We start from the raw sequence: 22,477 nt of genomic DNA on the forward strand, positions 1-22,477 counted from the left end.
AATAGATTATCAAAAATAGTAAACAAAGAAATTGATTGGGAATATGTATCTTGGAAAAGAATGAAGTATTCCAAGAACAACAAATTCAATATAAATAGTATAAAAATTGGGTGCCCCAGATATCGCAGCTTAAGCTTCTCTGTACAAACTTTCTGAAGACCATTCTGAGTTTGACATGTGTTTAGGAGATCTACAGTGCTTTGTCGATGCCCCAAGACGTCGCCTACCCATTCCTGTTGATTCAAGTATAGCAAGATCATCATATGCCCCAATCTGATCAAAATTTGAACTACTCTGATCATCTCATGCCCCATTCTGATCAATATTTGAGCCGCCCTTTTCGGGTTTTCAACTCAAATCCCCTTTGGTCTCAACGCGCCCTTTTCGGGTTTTCACCTTGGCCTCTCCATTTTATTTTTTTTGAAATATTTTTGATTGAATCTAAACTCATAGGATTAGGCATGTCCTTGTTATCCCTTTTGATCAAAATCGATGCTTTTCCTAATAAGGCTTTCAACATAAGGTCCTTCCCAATTTGGGATAAAGTTCTTTTTGTATGGGAATGATCTTCTTCAATACCAGGTCCCTTTCAAGGAATTCTCTAGGGTGGATCTCTTTTTTTTGTGAGCTTGCATCATTTGCTTTTGGTGCATTTGACCATGATGGATAAATTTGAACATTCCTCTTCAATCAGAATTGGATTCAAAAACTCAGAAAGAAAGAATTTTGTCTTCAATAGGCAAAACTGCGATGGGCCTAAGAGAAAGGTATTGCCCTGGTAGATTTTTTTTGCGCCATCCTTTTTTTGGCGATATGGAATTAATCGTGAACAGACTGCAAACTTTTGGTATTGTGCTATTGTTCAAATTTAGTACATTGTCAGATATGATCCTTTTGGCATTCCATACTGACATATGATTTTTCACGAATTTGCTAACTATCGACTTTGTGACATTGGCACATGAAGCAGCTTCTATTCATAAAGTAACTGACGGCCACAAAGATGAATCAATGACCGTCAGACTCTTTTGGCGAGATTGACCAAATGGCCTTCATGCCCCATATAGAGAGAAGTTATGTATCCCAATGACTTTTTTAGGGTAAGATCCGTTTCTCGACTTGTTCTACCATCCTTAACAAGTTCAGAAATAGGCTATAATCTATGTCATCTTCAAAGTTATGAGATCCCTCTAAACACATATCTCGCTCAAAAGGAGATTCTAAGTCTGTAGCAGCGTCACTCATGTCATTGATATTTGAGGACCCATAGTAAGTGCAAAAGAATATACAAAAAAATGTGTGAATTTACAAATTTTATTATAAATGAAAGAATGAAAGAATGGAAGAAAATCCAAAAGAATGAAAGAATAATTACTCGCAAAGAATGAAATAATATTGGCTCAAAAATAAATGCAAAGATGTATTTTATTAGAATAATGATGTTCATACATGAGCCTATTTCACAAAGGAATTCCTATCATTTTAGGCTAAAAACAATAAGAATGAACATTACTTAAATAAGCTCTAAAGACTACAGAGATTTCTTCTGCAATCCAATTATTTTGAACACTCCCAAATTTATAAGAGCGGACATCTAATAAGGTCCCTTTTCAATTTTGTCTTTGTATATGACATTGATGTGAACACTTCCTAACACCTCTTCATATATTGCATTCACCCCATTATCAATCATGATTGGGTAGCGGATTTTCTGTATTAGATGAGTCATCCAACTTGACAATACCCATGTTGATAAATTTTTCAACTAGCTTTTTGAAGGTAATGCAATTCTCTATTGAGTGCCCCGTAATTCCTGCATGGTAATCACATTGTGCGTTCGCATCATACCACTTGGGATACGGAGGTTGTGGAGGTTTTAAGTAGGAAGGGGCAACAACATGTGCATTGAACAACCTTTGATACAACTCCTTAGACGACATCAGTATTGGTATGAACTGGTGCTTCTCAGTACCTTGTTTCACTCCAAGTTCTTGTCTCAATGAACCTTGTTGACTAGCGACCACCTTTCTTGGCTGATTCACCGTAATCGGCTTGCTGTACGTATTTACGCTGTTCACCTCATTTTTCTTTGAGGCTTGCCTTCTGTTATTTCCTCCAACATCAATCTTTTCACTCATTATGGTGCTTTCAATCATTTCACCATTCATGACTATGTCAGAAAAGCTTTTTGTAGCACTTCCTAACATATGTGTGATGAACGGGGCTTTCAATGTATTTATAAAGAGCATTGTCATTTATCTTTCCAAGAGCGGTGGCTGAACTTGGATGGCGACCTCCCTCCACCAGTGTGCATACTGCCTAAAGCTCTTGTTCGGCTTCTTTTCCATATTCTGAAGGGTGATTCTGTCAGGTACCATGTCTGTTACATGACTGTACTGTTTCATGAATGCTTGTTCTAAATCCCTCCATGAACCAATCATGCTACGGCTCAGTTGATTGTACCATTTAGATGCTGCCCCTGTGAGGCTATCTTGGAAATAGTGTATCAATAGCTGGTCATTGCTAACATATCCAGCCATTCGCCTGCAGAACATAGTGATATGAGCTTCTGGGCAAGTTGTCCCATTGTACTTCTCGAATTCTGGCATCTTAAACTTGTGAGGGAGTACCAAATCTGGAACTAAGCTTAGCTCTTTAGCGTCAATCCCGCGATAGCTTTCAGTGACTTCCATCGCCTTGAATTTTTCTTCGAGCCATTTGCACCTTTCCTCTAACTGCTTTGGCAATTAATCCTTTATTTTCTCCTTTCCAGCTGTCTCATCGAAGTCAGGGATAGTAGGATTAACAAGGTTGGCTCTGGGGTTAGAGCCTAATCCAGCCTAAAGATTCATTAGCGTCGCAGCGTCATCCTGAAATTGCTGAGGCTTAATGGTAATAGAGGATCTGCGCGGGTATTCAGCTTGAGCTCACACATGTAGAGGAGTAAAGCCTGGAGGATAGAGTGGTTCATCCTCATTACCCTCTTCGACATCAGCCATGGGACCCTTTCTCTTATCACCTCCTCCAGTCAACAGTTGGGTTAGCTTTACCATCATATTATTTTGGGATTCCATTATTTTATCTATCATTTTTTTGTTGAATCTTCTCAAGCTGCTCATTCATTTTTTGTTGAAGCTGATCTTGCATTTCTTTTTGGAACTGTTCTAGCCTTTGGTCCATGCCTTTAGTCTTTGATCGAGTACTGTAGCAGTGTTTGGCAAGTTGGTTAGTTTCCAGATTAACTGAGGAATGATTTTAATCGATTAGGCTCTTTTTGTGGACTTTAATGTTTATGATGTCATGCAATGCGAATGCATGCAATGAATGCATAAAGAGATGCTGATTCTGATTCAATTCCATTTAAAAAACTTTACTAGAAAACAAATCTCTTTACATAAAATGGATATTTATACGGCTTTGCCCTCATAGGCGGAGATATTCGATCCTCTTCTTCATTCGAGCGTTAAGATAAATCTCACGAACTCTTCAAAAAAACGTCTCTTCTATCTCCTTTTTACTCGATCCAGGCCGTAACTTGTTGCTCACTCATCCTCGTAATGCTCGTTGGCTTCTCTTTAAGAAGGTTTAGTAGCTCTCGAATAATCTTTGCCATCTTGAATCCTTGGGCAACAGAGCCATAGTCGTGTAGTCCTACATTAAATTATCATCCTTCTCTTATTATGTGTTCTTGGACCATATTCGGACAACCATATTGTCATCCACTTTATCAAGAAACCCATTTTTTTATGACAAGTTCTCTATTTAGCAACTGAACGTGAATCAACACCTCTTTTTTAAGAGGCAAATGCAATGCAATCATAATAAAAACAACATAAAAAACAAGTTAGTACAAAGTAAAAGCAAATGAATAAAGTACCTACTCGGGTGACCTCTAGGGGTTTGGCATAGTTCTACCTAGGGCAAGTTCCTAAGGTTCATTATATGAGGTTTGGCTTCTAGAGCAAGGGTACCCGAACTAGCAGATTCCTCAATCCACACCCATTATAGGCTCATATGGATCGAGTTCAGTTCAGGGGAATACATTTCCCTATGGCTGCACGGAGATGAAAATCTCTCGAAGACATAGGTACGGATGTATCCCGGAAGCGGTCCACTACCCTGCACGGAGGTGAAAACCTCACGAAGGACTAGTTTCTCGCTCCCACTTAAAGGGTAAAATCATTCAACTCATGTAATGTGTAGTGCAAACAATACTTAAATACATTAAGCAATAAGATAATGAATGCAAAAAGGTATCATGAAAATTTTTTTAAAACAAATACTTTCTCGACCATAAAACAAAAATTAATCAACTTTGTGGCTCGACTCTCTTATTTTTTTAAAAAATGTCCCCAGCGGAGTCGTCAAGCTGTCGAAACCATTTTTATTTTTGAAAAAAAAAAACAAAAATTTAGTTGTCGACTTTAAAAAATGGAAAAAATTGGGAGTCGCCACCAATCTTTATTAAGGTGTGATTGGATCACCTAAAACAACTTTGGTCTACGAGTTTTTAAAAAAACGAGTTCGGGAGTCAATTACGTTCGAGAAGGATTAGCACCCTCGTAACGCCTAAAAATTGGTACCAAATTGATTAATTAATGTCTTGAATCCGAGAGTTTAAAAAATGTGATCCTTAATTAAATTAAATTATTTATTAAGACCTTCTCAAAAGAAAAAAAATATCACACCCAATACGTTAGGGCACAACATTTTATTCTCTTCACGATGAGTTAGTCAAAAACTCGTGTAATAAAATTTAAGAAAATATCTAATTGTTTAAAATTTATGAAGAAATCGCAGCCCAATACGTTAGGGCACGATTTCTTAAAATCCCAAACATTCAATATTTCCCTTTTTTTAAAAAAATCTTTATCTCGAGAAATCAACATGTCACATCCAATACGTTAGGACACAACACATTGAATTCCCGATGATAAGTTTTATTTTGTTTGATTAAAGACCAATCCTCGATTGTTAGATTTTACAAAAAAATCGGAACCCAATACGTTAGGGCTCAATTTTCTTGAAAAATCCTAAATACGAGTATTATCCCTATTTTGAAAAGTTCTATTTTAAAATCGAGTAAAAAAGATGATGTAATGTTATGTTTTATGTATAAATGTCACAATAACAAATAAAATAATAAATATGATAATGGCATAGAAATAATATAAACAAATAAATAAACGAAACATATATACATAAAGGAGAAAAAAAAAGTTAATGACATGCAAAGTATTAAATAAACGAGCAAGATAAAAAATTAATGAAAACATAAAAAAATAAAAAAAAAACAAAAAAATAAAGGTACATGACATATACATTTAAAACTATGAAGAATACACATGAATTTATATATAAATTTATAAAAATTTATATAAACAAAATACATATTTGTAAAAATAAAGAAAAATATAGAAATATAAAAATATATAGAAATTATAAAATATGTGTTAAAATATAAGTAGATATTTAAGCATTTTTGAAAATAAAAAAAACATATATATACGTGTTTATAAACATAAACGAATATTTTTTTAAAAAAATATATAGATTAAAATAATAAATACATTACCGAAAATAAATATGTGTATATATATAAATATGAAAATAATATTAGTTTGAAAAAAATAATAATACATATGTACATAAAAAAATATACATGTAAATAATAATTACATATAAAAAATAAAAAATTAATTTTAAGATAAATGTAAAAAAGATTAAATTGAACTGCAAATAAAAAATCTGGAGTAAATCCGTAAATAAATAAAGCCCAAAGGACTAAATTAAACGCGCGAATTACATAGAGGGGCTGGAAGGGAAATTTTCACTCCCCTTTTTAAAAAAAAACTCTCCAAACACTCTCCCTTCCCCATTCTTCCAGCCAGGGGTCCGGTCATTGGCCGGTCATTGGCCACCGCGCCAGCCGCCGATCCCCGGCGCCAGCACCGCCGTCTGCGGTGGCCGGAAAAGGAAAAAGCTTCGGATCCGGTCCTTTCGGGGCCACTAAACCCAAATCCAACCCCGAAATCTTCAAAAGATTAGCAGAAACGCCTCAAAAGCCCATGAAACTCTTCGGTTTCCGGCCGTCTTTCCTTGGAGACGACTGCCTTAGCCATTCACGACGATTCGGACTTGCATAAAGGTCGTTTATACTCTCTTCTCTTATTTTGTTTTGTTTTGTATGCAAATAATGATAAAAAAACAACAATAATGCAATAAATTGAAACGAAGCGAAAAAAATAAAAAAATAAACCTTTTGGTTCGTTTGTTTGATTCTCTCTGTTTGTATTGTGAAAATGTTCGCTTTTTTATTGATTTTTTTCCGATCCCAATTACAGTGTATCAATGGCTTTTTTATAGCCAAAATAACAATATCATAAACAAATCAAATATGTTTTCTTTGATTCGCAATCTTTTTTCTTTCCATGTACTGCTATTTCCTTTTCTTGATGCGTAGGTACGAAGATTGGGGGAGATTCAGGGAGGCGGCTCATGCGAAGATCCTGGTTGCGGCACTGTTAACCCTTAGAAACCTTAGGGCTTCTGACTGTTTGGGCCACTGGATTTTGGGGTTCGGTTTTGGGCTACATAGTCCCACTTGTAAATTGGACTGTTTTACCCGGGCCAAAATCGGGTATTACATTGTTCTATAATGAGTTACCACAAAAATTCTTTATAGAAATTGGTACTCTTGCTATGCTCCGCTCAATGCTTAATTGACTATTTCTGTCTATGCAAATGTCAACAGTTATTAGGCTTCATTGTATCCTCGAAGTTCATTTTCTATTAACTCATTTGCACACCAAAATATAGGTGAGGGCAAATAAAACCTTAAAGAAAGTGGCATTGATACATGCCTTAAAGCCTTCATTAATTTCTCATAAGTTTATTTTTATCCTTACACATCAACAATTTTAAGGTTCTGTTCTTTGTAAATTTATGAGAAATTAGAGAAAGTATGATGGTTCACCGCACATTCACATGCCCTTACAAGAACGGTACTATGAGGATGACTGTCAACATTGGAGCAATATTGAGGTCAATAATCTTGCCAATTTTTGATTTTGAAGGAATCTTTATCACGAGGAAATGTATGTCAAATTTGTTGTTTACTTATGTTGCATGAATTAGATTTCAACAGTTAAGTTCTATTGATAGTAATTATATTACGCAAAAAGTATGATTGTCTCATGGACGATTTATTTCATAGAAATCAAATGTTAGTTCATTATCTGCATGATATTTTAACATGCATAATTATTTGTATAAAATTATATAATATATGTTGTATACCATGCAAGAAAGAAGGAAAGAAAGAATATGGATGGAATGAAAATGTATCGTTGAGAAAGGATCTATTAATGGATTGAAACAATACTTTTATTTTGAATGGTAATGACATTGTTCGAACTTTAGTTAATCAGACTTCTATCCAATGAAGCATTATGACCATTGGAGAGAACCTTCCCAAACCAAAAAGTTGTGTTATTGAATCCAATGGTTACTTTTAAAAGGTTGAATTGAAATGAATTCTTGAAACCAAAAAGTGATGCTATTTTAAAGTCACTTAGGCTTTTATCGGTGCATAATAAATGAACAATAAGTTTGGTGAATTGAAATTTAATTCATTTCATCCAATTTTGTGAGTGAAACCTTTTAGTACAAAAGGTTTTTTCTTTTCCATGATATATATTTAACTTGAGATATGAAATTATTTGTTTATTCAAATCATGCTATTAGAAATGATAATTTGAATATTATGAGACAATGAATTGATAATTGTATAAAGGGTATCATTGATAACATTATTTTGCTAAAGAGTGAGTAATTGAACATGGTGGAGATGTTAGTCTTGTGAACTTTCAAGACATAAATAAATATAAAGCTTGATCATGTGGTATAAATAATTAACATGACTATGTTGGAAATTTAGAAATTTGAGAATGAGGTACAAACCCGTACTATTTGAGTAACCCATGATGGAAACTCGACCTAACGCTTGGTATGAGACAAATTACATCATCAGTATTTAACTGTTATCACTATAAAATATTATATAATATATCATTGTAACACCCCCATACCTGAATCGATCACTGGGTTAAAGTACCGGGATGCCACATTCATCGCTGGAGCAAAAAAAATACAATTCAATTCATCATTTCATTTAAGTTGTTAGGATCATTATGCATTTATAAAAAAAAATAATTCAAACTCATATTTGAACTCTATATGAGCTTACGATAGGTCATTTAATAGTCTAGAGTCGATCAATGACCAATTTAAAATGTTTCAAACTATCGGACTAACATCACAACGTCGGGGGCTCCACGTCATAACATCACTTACTAACTTGATTTCGTTGCGACATGAGAAGTCCGTCATCGCGGCTGCACTCTGTTTTCATAAAATTTCTATGCTTCATTTCTTGACACCTTAAACAATATTCATCTACCACATTTCAACCCATCCAATCAACATATCATTCTCATATGTAAATTTTCAATCTCAAATATCATATAATTGAACATACTAATCAATAAAATATAACTAAGTTTATAAGATTAACAAAATGATCAGAATTCTATAAGTGTGTCTACTAAGAGTCTTACTTTCACATACTTGATTTAACTTATGTACATGCCATAACTATTACCAAAATGCCAAATCGTACTTTTTTCCAAGCTTGGGGTGTGATGAGATGAGTAGAGATTGATCTTCACTCTAGAGCTTCAAGTTTAGCCTTTACCTATGTGTTGGAAAAATAATGCGTTAAGCTTGTGACAACTTAATAAGTACAACAAGAATTAAAGTTTACATTAAAATTTAACCAATGTTAATATATATAATTTAATACTAACATACATAACATCAACTTTTCATCCATTCACTATAACATAACATATTCTATTTCACATATCAATTTTTGTATTTTTCATAATTTAATATTTTCTTTCTACTATCTCAATATACCAAATCTATTCATTCTATAATTAAAATTCAAATCACATCTTCACTACTCATTAATAAATTTTATGCATAACATACACATATATACAAATAAATTAACCATTTTAACACAATTTATATTTAGATTAAATTAAAGAAAGTAAAATTCTTGAATTACTTTGTAAGGTCCCAAAGGTAAGAGTTATTATTTGTTAAAAGTTGTCACAAGTTAGTGTCCACTTCAGTGGTTAGGTGCTTTGAATATGTTGAGATTGAGTGTTTGAGTCCCTTTGTAAGCTTATGACAATAAATTTTTATGTGTGTGTTGTTTAAGTGGTTGAGTTTTAAGTAAATTCAAATGTTTTAAAAAAATGTTGAGAGTAGTGGATTAGTGGGTTAATTGGGATTTAATAAAAAAATGATTTATTTGTTTGGTTAAATCTTTACTTTTTTCATTCTCCAAAATATCTGCCCCATTTATTTTGCACGTTTTTTCTTTTATTTTTTCCCTAATTCATGCCATTATTGTTCTTCCTGCTTGGCACTTCAATTTTCTTTGATTCCTTTCAATTGCTCTTTTGTTTTGTTCCCATATCTTTTTCAATTTCTTATTCTTTTGGTTGCCATTTCGACCATTTGGGCTTTTGATTTACTTTCTACTTACGACATTGTTCCACTATTTGTTGATATTCGTTTCGATTGTGGGGTTGTGATAATTTTGTCAGTGGTTTGTGTAAGTACTCTTGGATTCTTTCCCATGTTGTAAGTGGGTTATTCTTACGGTTAATTGTTGGGTTGAAAACATTTTGTACTTAATCAATTGTGTTTCTAGGGAAATTGTAGAGGTGATTAATCCTTCGGCAACTTAGAATTGTTGGTGGGCTATCTTTTTCTTGAAGGTGAGAAGTTGTTTTGATTTATAAAAATCGAAATTCTGTGTTAGTACGTTGAATTTAGTTTTTGTTCGTTGTGAATCGGATTGGAAATCTGTCTCTAATAGTGTTAACTGATGTATTTAGGTTTTAGGAGTCTCAGGAGTGTTTTCGCATCAGAATCAAACTAGGTGTGTAATGAGAAACTCGAAAAACAGCGAATGACGGAAGCTAAAATTGGGGCCTGTCGATGCCACACGGCCGTGTGGCAGGCCGTGTGCGACACACGGTCTAGGCCATTTTGGGTCATGTGGGTCACATAGGCAATGCAATTGCGGCTGTGTGGGCTACACGGGTATGACAACTTGGGTTGTATGGGCCACACGGGCAAGTGGGCCCAAAATTTCTAAAATTTTCCCTAGGGCTGTACACGTTGTCCCGATCGACTGTGAAGCTCCCATGGGGTTGGTATGTGATTATAGATGCTATAAAACACAAAATCTGTTAATTTGTTAGTATAAATTTGACGTAATTACGTGAATAACATGCATGATACTCATGTAGAGTGATACGATATGTATGATATGTTATGTATAAAATATGTTCTATGTTTGTTATACGAGCATGTATGAGATGTACGTTCTGGTATATGTTAACTCTATTTCTATCTGATTATGGGGTGGGACATATATTATGTGAAGGAAGTGTTCTGTGTGAGGTGATATCTCACCATTATACTGGCAGCACTACTGCGATTATTCTGAAAAGTGTCGTAAGGACACTAAGTGGTGTGTTGGGTTGGGTGGGTGTTTTATACCCCACATGGTGTGTTGGAATGGTCGGAGCTGGTGTGTAAAGGATTTGGGTAGGATTATATATATCTACATTTGTACCGCTCTGATATGATTCTGAATCTGTATAAGATGTATGTCTGTATTTGTTTTGTCATGTAGTTAAATATGAAATTTTGTTTTCTTGTGAGTTACACACTGAGTTATATAAACTCACGTTCTGTTTATCTGATAATCAAGTAACTCTTAGACTTAGGCGGGTCGGTGTGACGGGAGCTCGGTTATGTCCATTCCTCTGTAAACCACATTTACTTAAAATTTGACTTATCTAAAATTTCTGTTTTGTGAGTTTTGTATATTTTGGACTCTTTGGACTTTTGGGATTTATTTCTGGTTTAGATTCTTATTTTGGGATTTCTAGCATGACGATTGATAAAACAAATTTATGAAAATGACTGTTTTTCTGCAATCAACTAGTTTCTAGAAAACAAACTTGGTTTACCAAAATACTATGTTTTAAGAAACTCTGCTGCAAAATATTTGGTTTATTTGAAACAAACAAATAATTTTAATTAAATAAGTGTGACAACACATTTTCCAAATAAAACGGGCTTTCTGAGTAACAAAGGTTCACGTTGATTTTAAATAGGTGGAAACTAGATATCAAACCTTTTATCGTAATCACTCTAGATTCGACCATAACGTCCAGGCTACGTTTGGGGTGTTACATACTTATAAGTAATGTTTGGAAAAACTTATTTATTCTTCCTTCACTCTTTTGCTACTTCATTGCCTTTGTCACCAATTTGATTTTCACTTCTCTTATTTATTTTTTCATTTTTCATATCAAGACATACAATATTTTCTTATTAAAATCATAATCAAATAACATATCTATTTTCTTTTAAATAAAACTAACATTAATTTCATGAAAAACTTATCATCCTTACCTTGATTTTCTTGTAATCAAACCCTAATTATTATTTTCTCTCTCCTCCAAGGCACCTTTAGATGTACTTCTCATGAAACTAATATAGTTACTAGGCTTCTCTATTGATTTCACTAAGAATTTATGAAAGAAATTGAAAGGATTAAGCTTAAGAAGCTTGAAAATGGTGGAAATGACTTATTTGTAATAAAAACAAAAGTTGTAAGGATGGAGAAAATGGAAGTGGCATGGGAAATGGGAAAAGATGAATGATTTTCATCATCTTTCTAAAATATTCTAAATTAATATCTTATTAATTTAATAAAAAATATTAAAATATTCCACCAATCATATTTTTACACAATTTAATTCTTAATCATTAATCTTTCCATAATTATCTAAATTGAGTAATTACCATTCAATCCCTCAACTTTTTCTACAATACCATTCATTAGTCATACTCTATTTTGGTAAAATTCTGCTTCTTGCCCTTCATCATTTTTACTACAATTTAATTTAATCATTTTAATTCTTAATTTTCTCACTTTTGCCTCAACACTTTTCAGTCTCTTACAATCTAGTCAATACCTCAAATTTATTTCTCTCAATTCAAAAGTATTTTTAATGTCCTATCACCTCCAACTACCTTCTCTACTAACACTTAAAAATTCTTATTTTATCCACTTCAAAAATTCTAAAGCATTCTTAGCCCGACTCAATATTGTTCATAACTCAGGGGAATGTTAGGAATGTCACATTTATCCTCCATTTAATATAAACTTTCGTCCTCAAAATTTACCTAACTCGAATAACTGTGGATATTGTTGTTTTATTACTTCTTTGCTTTCCTATATTGCTTCCTCTACATTAGGATGTCTCCATAATATTTTCACCAAAGGAACTTATTTATTTATTATTTCCTTTTGCTTCTCGAGCAATAATCTCAATTGGTTCTTCTTCATATATCAGATCTGGATAAATTTTATTAACTTTCAGTGTAATCACATGCAGTGGACTAGACAATACCTTTTGTAGTATTGATACATGAAAGACAGTATGGATTCTATCAAACTTAAGTGGTAGATTTAACTGGTAAGCCATTGGACCATCACACTCCAAAATCTCATATGACCCTATAAACCTTGAACTCAATTCTCCCTTCTTTCCAAATCAAATAACTTTTTTCCATGGAAACACTTTTAAGAATACTTTTTCCACCACGCTATGTTCAATATCTTTTCTCTTAAGATTAGCATAGGATTTCTGTCTATCAGAAGCTGCTTTAAATCAACCTCTAATCAACTTAATTTTTTTCTTCTATTTCTCTAATCAAGTTTAGCACCACTAGCTTGTTTTCACTTAGTTATGTCCAACAAATAGGAATTCTACAATTTCTTCTATACAACGATACATATGATGTCATTTTAATACTAGACTGATAACTATTATTATAAGTGAACTCAACAAATGGTAAATATCTTTCTCAATTTCATTCAAATTCAATGATGTAACTTCTTAACATATCCTCAAAAATCCGAATTACCTGCTCTGATTTTCCATATGTTTAAGGATGAAATGTTGTATTGAAATTCAATCAGGTGCCCAAAGCTTCATGTAGCTTCTCCAAAAATATTGCAGTAAATTTTAGGTCTCTGTTAGAAATGATAGATGTTGGCACTCCTTGTAATCTCACTATCACATCCATATACAATTCTACATATCTTTTCATTGAATAATCTATCTGAACATGTCACACCCCAAGTTTGACGGATCTTAGAATAAGGCGTGTAGTTGTGAAATTATTTGTTTGGCGTAGTATAGTCTGCCCATTTGTAGTCTTTTGGCGAATAAGAGTTGGCGTATGGTACCCGCTGTATAAGTAATTCAAGATTTTATTTCAAGTTGTTTTGTTAACCAAGAAAAGAATGTTTCAAGCGAAAAGTAAACATGGCGTGAGTTACCGCCAAATATATAGTACACCCAGTTTGCCTGAGTATTGTGTTAGTTGGGTTTTGTAATGTGATCTGGTTAGGAGTCAACTGGATTGACAAGTCAAACACCTTTTGTGCAGGATTTTCATTTATGTTTCTCCCAGACCTGGTACACCATTTATTGAGACAAAATCTAGAACACATGTCGAGTTCCACTAGCGGGAACTGAGGGTTTTTATATAAAGTGAGAAGGGTTCATTTAAAAGGTTTTCTTCCTTCAAAATACTATTCTCTAGTTCTTTTCTCAAACTTATGCTTTCCTTTCTTCTTTAGTAAGCTGGAAGCTAGAGTTTTTAAGTTAATCAGTAGGTGTTCCACCTCCTGGTAAGTCTGATAACTCTGCATGTTAAGCTTTTGAAAGAATAAGACTGTTAAAAAGTTTATGAACAGTAGGTTTTGAATAAGAGACCTTCCGTGGGGGTCATTTGTAAGTGGAATGCAAGAAATTTGCCTGTAAATGGATTTGTAATGATGGTTTCATGTTCTGTAAGCAATTGATGCTGCTGGTTCGAGAAAGATGTTTGAGTCTGGAGTTTCGAGCTACTGTTTATGTGAGTATTAGGTGAGTCTCTATCCTGACTCTTGCATGTGAACTGTTCAAATAAAGGTATATATATAAATGATGATGATATCTCAGATAACTGGTAAGTGTATTAAGTATAATAAAGATGTTACATGTGCGATGATGGAATGTTAGAAGTACTGACCGAATATAAAGTTGAGTGGTAAGTATTCAGGTAAAGTACCTTCTAGTTCTAGAGTTTTGCATTCTTCTTTGAAACTTAAGTATTTTTTAACCTGTTAAACTTGGAACCAGAACCAGATTCCACAAGGCTAACTTTTAAATGAAATTCACTTGAAGTAACTAAAGTATTATCTTTAAGACGATTGGCTTCCTTAATCTTCACATGAGAAACAAGTTCCTTCAAAGAGTGTCCCACTTATTATGCTTCAATAGATTGCGATAGTCGGACCAGGACTTTGGTAACTTTTCAAATAGGAAGTTTGCTTAGAGAATTTCACACATCTTCATCCCTTCAGCTAGGATGTTAGAAACTAACTTCTCAGAGGCATGTGCTTGATATATTATTGGCTTATCAGCAGTCATCTGGAACTTGAGTCACTCTCCAACGATATACTTCTTGATCCCAGCATCATCAGCTCCATACTTCTCCAAGGTATTCCAGATGGACTTGGCTAACTTATTCTTGACAAATAGGTCAAAAAGGTTGTTAGCCATGTGCCTTAACATGTGACCTCTTACCATTTTGTTGTCCTTATCATACTTGGCTTTCGTTGTGGCATCAATTTCCGAGTCTCTGAGAATAGTAGCAGAATTTTCGGCTTCCTCGATGACAGGTGGAAGGTGGATTGAAAATGACATAGTCGACTTTAAGTTGCTCGAAAAATATAACCATCCTCTGAGACTAGTAACGATAGGTCATTTCATCGAGAGGCACGAGCTTGAAGGGATTAGGAATGTACTTGTTCATCATGACATACATGTTTAAACAGTAGTAGGATTTGTTTCTAAATTTTTGGAAATATACTACTGCAAAACAAAATCATTAGTATTGATAGGAAAATAAATTAAGTGTAAACAAATAAAAATAATTTGTAACATCCCAAATCTAACCCAATTCACCGAGTCTGGATTTCGGGTGTTACTATAGAAACTTAATCATTTAACAAAAACAATTTACAATTTTCTTATTTCTTTAAACATATTATTTGGCATTTTAATTAAAAACTTATTGTATAAAAACAAGGGAAATAACTTAAAAGAATTTTATTACAACAGCTCGACTCAAATCCTTACAAAATGGAAGTTTATTTATTACAGACTCGAAGGGTGTATTCCTAGACTATGCCACAACTCCACTATATGCATAATAGCCCACCCCACCACCACCTTGGTGTACTACTGGCATCGTCCCTTTGGGCGAAGTCTCCTCACAAATATCTGAAAAGAAATAAAAATTCTTATTAGTACATGAGTATTTAATGAGTTTATTAACAATACCTTAATGTATACTTTGCAATCTTGTTCAAACTACTATGTGCCAACCATCATTCTGCATCATTTATTCCGGTGGATACCACCACAGTTTTATAATTCTTCTTATACATCAGTTTTCATGCTCTTGTCATACTCAATCTTCCTTATCTAACTAATTGAGAAATCTTTCCAAATGTTTTATAATCTCTTGTCCCACAGCAATTTCTTAATAGAACATACCCATAGAAATCACTTTTAACAAATCATGCCTTAGCCATACTCTTATTTCAAATAGTTGTTCACAGACATTTATCACATGCGAATACACATACGTTTGACGAATACTTACGTAGAATTTAATACCATAAATTCATACTCAAGTATACCTTGATTCAGTACCACACATATACATACTAATAAATCACTACTTAGACTATTCTGACGAATTCCATATCATTTTATATCAAAATCCCATAACTCAAGATAATATTAACTCAGATTCAGAATAGTTTTGGAAGAAGATAAAATACCCCTCACTTTCCATTTTTACAGGTCATCATAACATATACCTTTCTTAACATAAACATACACATCTCTTTTTCATGAAAACCCTTAAGATTTATTCACTCTTAACCCATAACATATCTATGTCTCGTCTTAACCTTAACTTAATACAGAAATGAAAGAATTTCATCATATCTTACAATAGATATAGACATTTAAATCCATATCTTACCAGACATTCTTGAGAGTTCATGCCACATAAACCTAACAGAACACTCCACATACAAGCAATCATACAGAGTCTCCTGTTTACTATCCCGGTTGACTTCACAGAACACATCGGAGGAAAACAAACGATATACCATACATGCCATAAGTAATTATTACAAAATATGCCACAAAGACAATTCATATAGAGTATGCCAAAAATGCGATTCATACAGAGTATGCCACAAAGGTTGACAGGATGCCACATAGGCATCCCAAAATTGTCGTGTTTGTGATATGTATTTACCTAAACTCACATTAAGTGAGGTTTGCCTATCATCGCCCTAGGACACGTAGAGAACTCCATTAGGTAAAATGTCATTCAACAGTTCTTTTTTGAGTATGTCATGGCCATGGACTTTTCCTTTCAAGATTCCATATTAGAGTTCATGTTTACAGTCCCAACAAACTTCCTTATTTACCACCGCGGGGGCTCGACTCATTTTACAACCTTTACGAACTAAACACATCCAAACCCAAGATTTTATAATTTCATAACACTCTCCATACATCCCAAAGAACTTAATTCCAAGTAGAGTAACTTATCTTTTAATCTAATCATATCATTATTCCTATAGTTGTATAAGTAACATATTCATACTATACTATCCATGATTTACAGTTTCCAATTCGACCACTTTCAAATAAATATACTTTAGTATAAATAGTATACATGTAATAATCAGAGTAGAGACTCACCTAATTCACATTAACGACAGTTCAAAACTCAAAATTTGGATATCCATCTCAAACCAGCAACAACCACTACTTTTAGAACATAAGAACATCATTAAGACTAATTCGTATACTATTTATCATCAATTCAAACACTAAAAACTCACGTGCAAAGCCTTATACTTACATCTTATTGTTCATGCACCTCTTACAGACTTACTCTTTCATAATTTAACATGCAGAATAGTAATACTTACCCTTGAATAGAATTACCACTAATCATAAAATAATCATAGCTTCTAGATTATCGATAAAAAGATACATCCAGACTTAAGGAAGGTATCAGTAAATACCACTTAAGAACGAGGAAGAAGACAGAAGAACCCTTTCAAAATTCATCTCTCACATATAAATATGTCTCAACTTACTTAGTGGAATTTAACAAGTGTCATATGTTTTAGAACTTGTCTTCTTAATAGCCTACAGTTTTTGAGATAAATATTAATAAATGTCTTACAATCATAGTTATCCAGCTTGGCTATTTAGTTGATTCCTAACCACGTTACTTAAAATCTAACTAGCACAATATTCCATACAAATCAAGCGTACTATACTTTTATACTCCTCCTATATTACCCTTAATTTCTTAACACGAACTTCTCCTTAATACATGGAAAAATATCAGAAAATCAAATTCTTTCTTACTCTTATGGCAGTTACTATATGCCCACATGCTTACGCCAAAACAATATTTTGGGCGGATAACACTACGTCAGACAGACTATTTACGGCTATACGTTGAAACTTTGGACCCGCAAGATCTGGGGTGTTACATAATTACTGTGTCGTGGAAGAACCACTATCTTAGAAGCAAATCTGCCTTGATTGGTGTAATCGTGTAGAGGACATCACCCTTCAAGGTTAACATAGTACTTTAGTATTCGTACACCCAAATAAAGAAGGTGGAACTTAATTGGTAGTGCCATTCTAAAAAGGAATCGGAAAACAAAGTAGAAAATGTAATCGAAATTTTGATTGAAAAAATGCTAAAAGAAAATAGATGAGAGAAAAGAATAATGAGAGAAATATTTTTGTTTGCTTGTTGTGTAAAATGAGGAAAATGATCTGCTATTTATATTATTTTTTGAAGGGGCAAAACGGTAAAACACACAATAGCAGTTTTCTTAAAAAGTGCAACAGACCAAATTTTCCGCAACTAAAAATATTCTAAAAATAATTTATAAAAGAAAAAAAAGTATCCAAAAAGAAAGTGTTAACATGAACCAAGCTAGGTGATGATGACGTGCATGTGTTGGGCATTTAACCCCAATTAGTCAATGAGAGTAAGAGGCAAGGCTATATTTAAACCCTCTTAGAAACATTTTCTCAACCAATGTGGGATTACCCACTTTTCATTACCAACAAACATCGCTCACCATCTTCCCGATATATATTCTTTTCCATGCTTCATTGCCCTTGTTTTCACTCACCTTGCAATCTTCTAATATATATATTTTTTTGCTTTGTTTTTCATGTTCTGTGTGGGCATTGTCATCTCCCTCCTCGCTTTCTAGCATTGCAAACTTCGCCAGCCTGAACAGTAATGGTCAAGTGTTCCAGTAACCTCCCTTTTGCCCACTTAAAACTTATATGTTGTTAGGATACCCCTATTGTCGTCTCTTCGTTGTGCAGGGTTGGATGGGTTTGTTTTAGGTACCCGTGGTTCCTTCTGGTTGTGGTCTTCGCCATTGTGTTCATTATCTAATGGCTTTATTTGCTTTTTGTGTTATGTTGTGTTATGCTATTTTTATTGATGTTTGTTTGTTCTAGGTTTGTTTATATTTTGTGTTTCTTCATTTAAAGTTGACCAAGGAAGGTACGATTAGGCGGGAGAGTGTGAGAACTGGACCTAGAATCTTGACATCTCTTTGGGATATGTTCACGTAGTCAACGTCTTTGCTTCTAGGCTTGATTCCCCCTCACTTGTTTTTCCAATGACATGCACGATACCAACCTTAGCCTCTGATCTTGCTATATTTAGTTTCATCAAGGTGGATTTGCCTTTTCTTCATGATTACGATTTTGCTCATTGTTCGCCCTTTCCTTATGTGATCCGTGTGATATGCGGATGGTTCTGCCAGCTTCAACTCCCTATCCAAGGGTTCGGGTTTTGCTTGCTTCGGCTTTATCTCCAAGAGTTTGGGTCTGTGTCTATTTAGCCTTGGGGCCTTTTTTGTAAGAGTGAGCCTATTAGCTCTTTGATTAGGGGTGAGATTTATATTAATCTTGTTGATATGTTGTATTTTCTGTTTTCAATGATACTTTTTTTTTATGATAAAAAATCTGAGTTAAACCATTTAACTCCAACTAGTTATTCAAATTGATTAAAAATTTTGAATAACTCCAATTATTTTATTTTAAATGTAAAATGAAAATTAAAAATTTTAAATAGAGTAAATTGGAATCATCCCTCTGTCTGAAGCACGTGGTTGTAATATGCAGTAGAGGTGAGTGGCGGTTACGATTAGCCAGCCCATGAGCGTCATCAAACCAGGCCAAACCTGACTAACCATGTGCAATATCCTATATTCCTTTCTTTTATATAAAGACCATCCTTTGCCATGTGCTTCAACTTGAGCTCACTCCATTTTGGATACCTTACTAGATTTTGGTTTTTTGTTTAACATTTTATATCAATTGCCTTTTTGTTTTCTTATGTAATTACACCAATGATCCATGCCCATACCATTATAACCACATTTTTTTTCTTTTTTCTTTTTCCACAAAGCAAGTAAATAACAAAATATATAATCGTTTTCTACCTATTATAGTTTTTTTATATAAAAAAATATGGATAAGGAAATACAAACATACTCTAAATAATTTAGGAATAAATACATTGAGATACTTGTATTAGGGGAAGCAAAAAAAAAAGTAAATTATAAATTTGTAAGGAGGCCAAAATATAATTTTATTATTATGTTAACTCATAATATTATAATTTAATCTATGAACTATTAAAAAGTTAAAAAAAAAAAGACATTTGATGACAGTGTGTGTTAAATGTTTTCATTAATAAACTATAAAGTAAAAAACAATTTAATATCCCTCAAAATAAACAAATTAATATATTCTTTGTAGCATTCAAAATTGAACAAATAAAGACAACTAAAGCCACATTATTTTTTTCCGTTAAAAAAACAAACGCGGACAAACATATATATATATATATATATATAAACGTGATCAAATGTAAATGTAAAATTGGTTAACCTCCAAAAATTTTAGAAGTTATAAAATATTTTCAAAATTAATTTTATTAAAAAATTAAAAATTAAATAATTAGTTCCAAAATTTTGGGTAAAACAAAAAATAGGTTCTTTAAATCAGAAATTATGTTATGGATCCTTCCCATCACATTATTTATGATCCCTTTTCAATTATTTAATGACATTTCAATCATTTTTTTATGTCATTGATACATAATTTTGAAAATTCTTTTACCTTGAATCCCGAACCCAGCACCCTAAACCTTAAATCTTAAACCCCGAATTCTAAATGTTAGGATCGTCCCGATTAAGCATCAAGTAACAAAAAAAATAATAAAATAATCTAAAATAATCAGTGTTTAACTGAAACAATTAAACAGAGTTTACCTAAAAGATTATTTTTCAAATTTGACTGAAAATAGGAGTCATACTTAACAAATCTCCACATTGACTCATATTTCTACAACGTCATCTTTGCCAAAGCCCGCCACAAGCCTATCTTGAACTATGCAGGGAATTAACTGAGTCGAATCTGTGCTTAGAAACTGGAAGACTTCTAGCCTTCGAATTGTACATTGCCAAATCAAAACTAACCCAGGTCTGATTTTCATGAACACAATGCCCTAACTTTTCAAAACCTGCATCCAAAAGAGAACCTCTCTTCAACAAAACGGTCATACATTTTTCCCTCCTATGACCAAGTTGCCTCTGCTCCAAACGAGTTTACTTCGACTCTGTAACGGATGAGGGACGTCTGATTTCACCTGTCACTGTAGAACCTTCCAAAATATAAAGACTGCCAGTTTTTTTACCTTTTAACAAAATGAAAGCTCCACAAGATACTTTACTACCGCTCGACTCGATGTTGATTCTGCATCCTTTCAAGTCTAAAATACTCAAGGAGATGAGATTCTTTCGTAAATCAGGTACATACCTGACATCTGAGAGTGTCCTAATTGTCCCATCGTGTGTCCTGATTTTAACAGTTCCAATACCAACTACCTTACTAGATGAATCGTTTCCCATGCGCACAACTCCACCTTCAACCGAACTGTATGTAGAGAACCATTTTCTATTGGGACACATGTGGAAAGAACATCCCGAATCTAGGACCCACTTGGACGTGAGCTTGGAGTTATCGCTCGTTAAAACTAACAAGAAATCATCACCGCTTTCATCAGCCAAATTAGCACCAGCTACATCTTCCTCGTTACTCTAAGCAGCTCTTTTATTTCGTAGTTTATAACAATCTGCTTTGACGTGACCTAACTTTTTACAATAGCGAAACCTTTTGTCTCGTTTCTTTGATGCTACTAAAACAGAAGTTTGCCTATTTGCCTTGCTATCCAAATGAAGCTAATTGTCGAGTTTGTCTCTACACAACAAATGACCCTTCACATCTTCGAACGAGATTTTGTCTCTGTCATAAATCAGGGTCTCTTTGAAAGACTTGTATGAAGGGGGTAAAAAGCACAATAATAGCATAGCTTGATCTTCATCATCAATATGAACCTCAACGTTCTTTAAATCATTTAAAAGAGTAATGAATTGACAGATGTGATCTCTAAGAAGCTCACATTCGTTCATGCGAAACGTAAATAGACGTTGTTTCAACACTAAACGGTTAGCCAGAGACTTAGTCGCATAAAGAGTTTCTAACCTTTTCCACAAGGCGAATGAGGTATTCTCCATCAATACCTCCTGTAATACTTTATTCGCGAGGCACAATTGGATTGCAGATAAGGCCTTTTCATCAAGCTCTTCCCATTCAGTTTTATTTAGATTCTCAGGCTTTTTTCCAGTAACAACCTTTTTCAAACCAGATTGAACTAGAATTGCCATCATCCGAACTTGCCACAGATTGAAATTTGTCTCACCATCGAACTTCTCAATTTCAAACCTTGTTGTTGCCATATCTGAATGGGCTGATCTATGAAAATTGAACTAGCTCTGATACCACTTGCTAGGACCATCTCGATTAAGCAACAAGTAACAAAAAATAGCGGAATAAATGGAGAAATTGAACACACAAATTTAACGTGGAAAAACCCCTTCAAAGAGGATAAAAAACCACGAGCAAAGATAATTTTACTATAATGGCAAAAGAACGAAGAGTACAAAAGATGGAGATAAAACTAAACCCCAAAAACCCGAAAACAAAGAACCCTCAAAATGTAAACACAAAATTCTCTAAATGTGTTATGAGTTCTAATCTCTAATGAGTGT

The 22,477-nt window shown here is 33.6% G+C and overlaps 1 long non-coding RNA gene across 1 annotated transcript; it reads right to left on the reverse strand.

The window, feature by feature from the left end:
• Positions 1-15,311: 15,311 nt before the first annotated feature.
• LOC121216023 (uncharacterized) lies at positions 15,312-18,062 on the reverse strand. Its single transcript, XR_005912004.1, has 2 exons — positions 17,688-18,062; positions 15,312-15,500 (listed from the first exon to the last, which is right to left on the reverse strand). It is a non-coding gene; the product is annotated as an uncharacterized lncRNA (long non-coding RNA).
• Positions 18,063-22,477: the final 4,415 nt, after the last annotated feature.

The sequence above is a fragment of the Gossypium hirsutum genome, chromosome D04 (assembly GCF_007990345.1).
Source record: "Gossypium hirsutum isolate 1008001.06 chromosome D04, Gossypium_hirsutum_v2.1, whole genome shotgun sequence".
NCBI classification, from domain to species: Eukaryota; Viridiplantae; Streptophyta; class Magnoliopsida; order Malvales; family Malvaceae; genus Gossypium; species Gossypium hirsutum.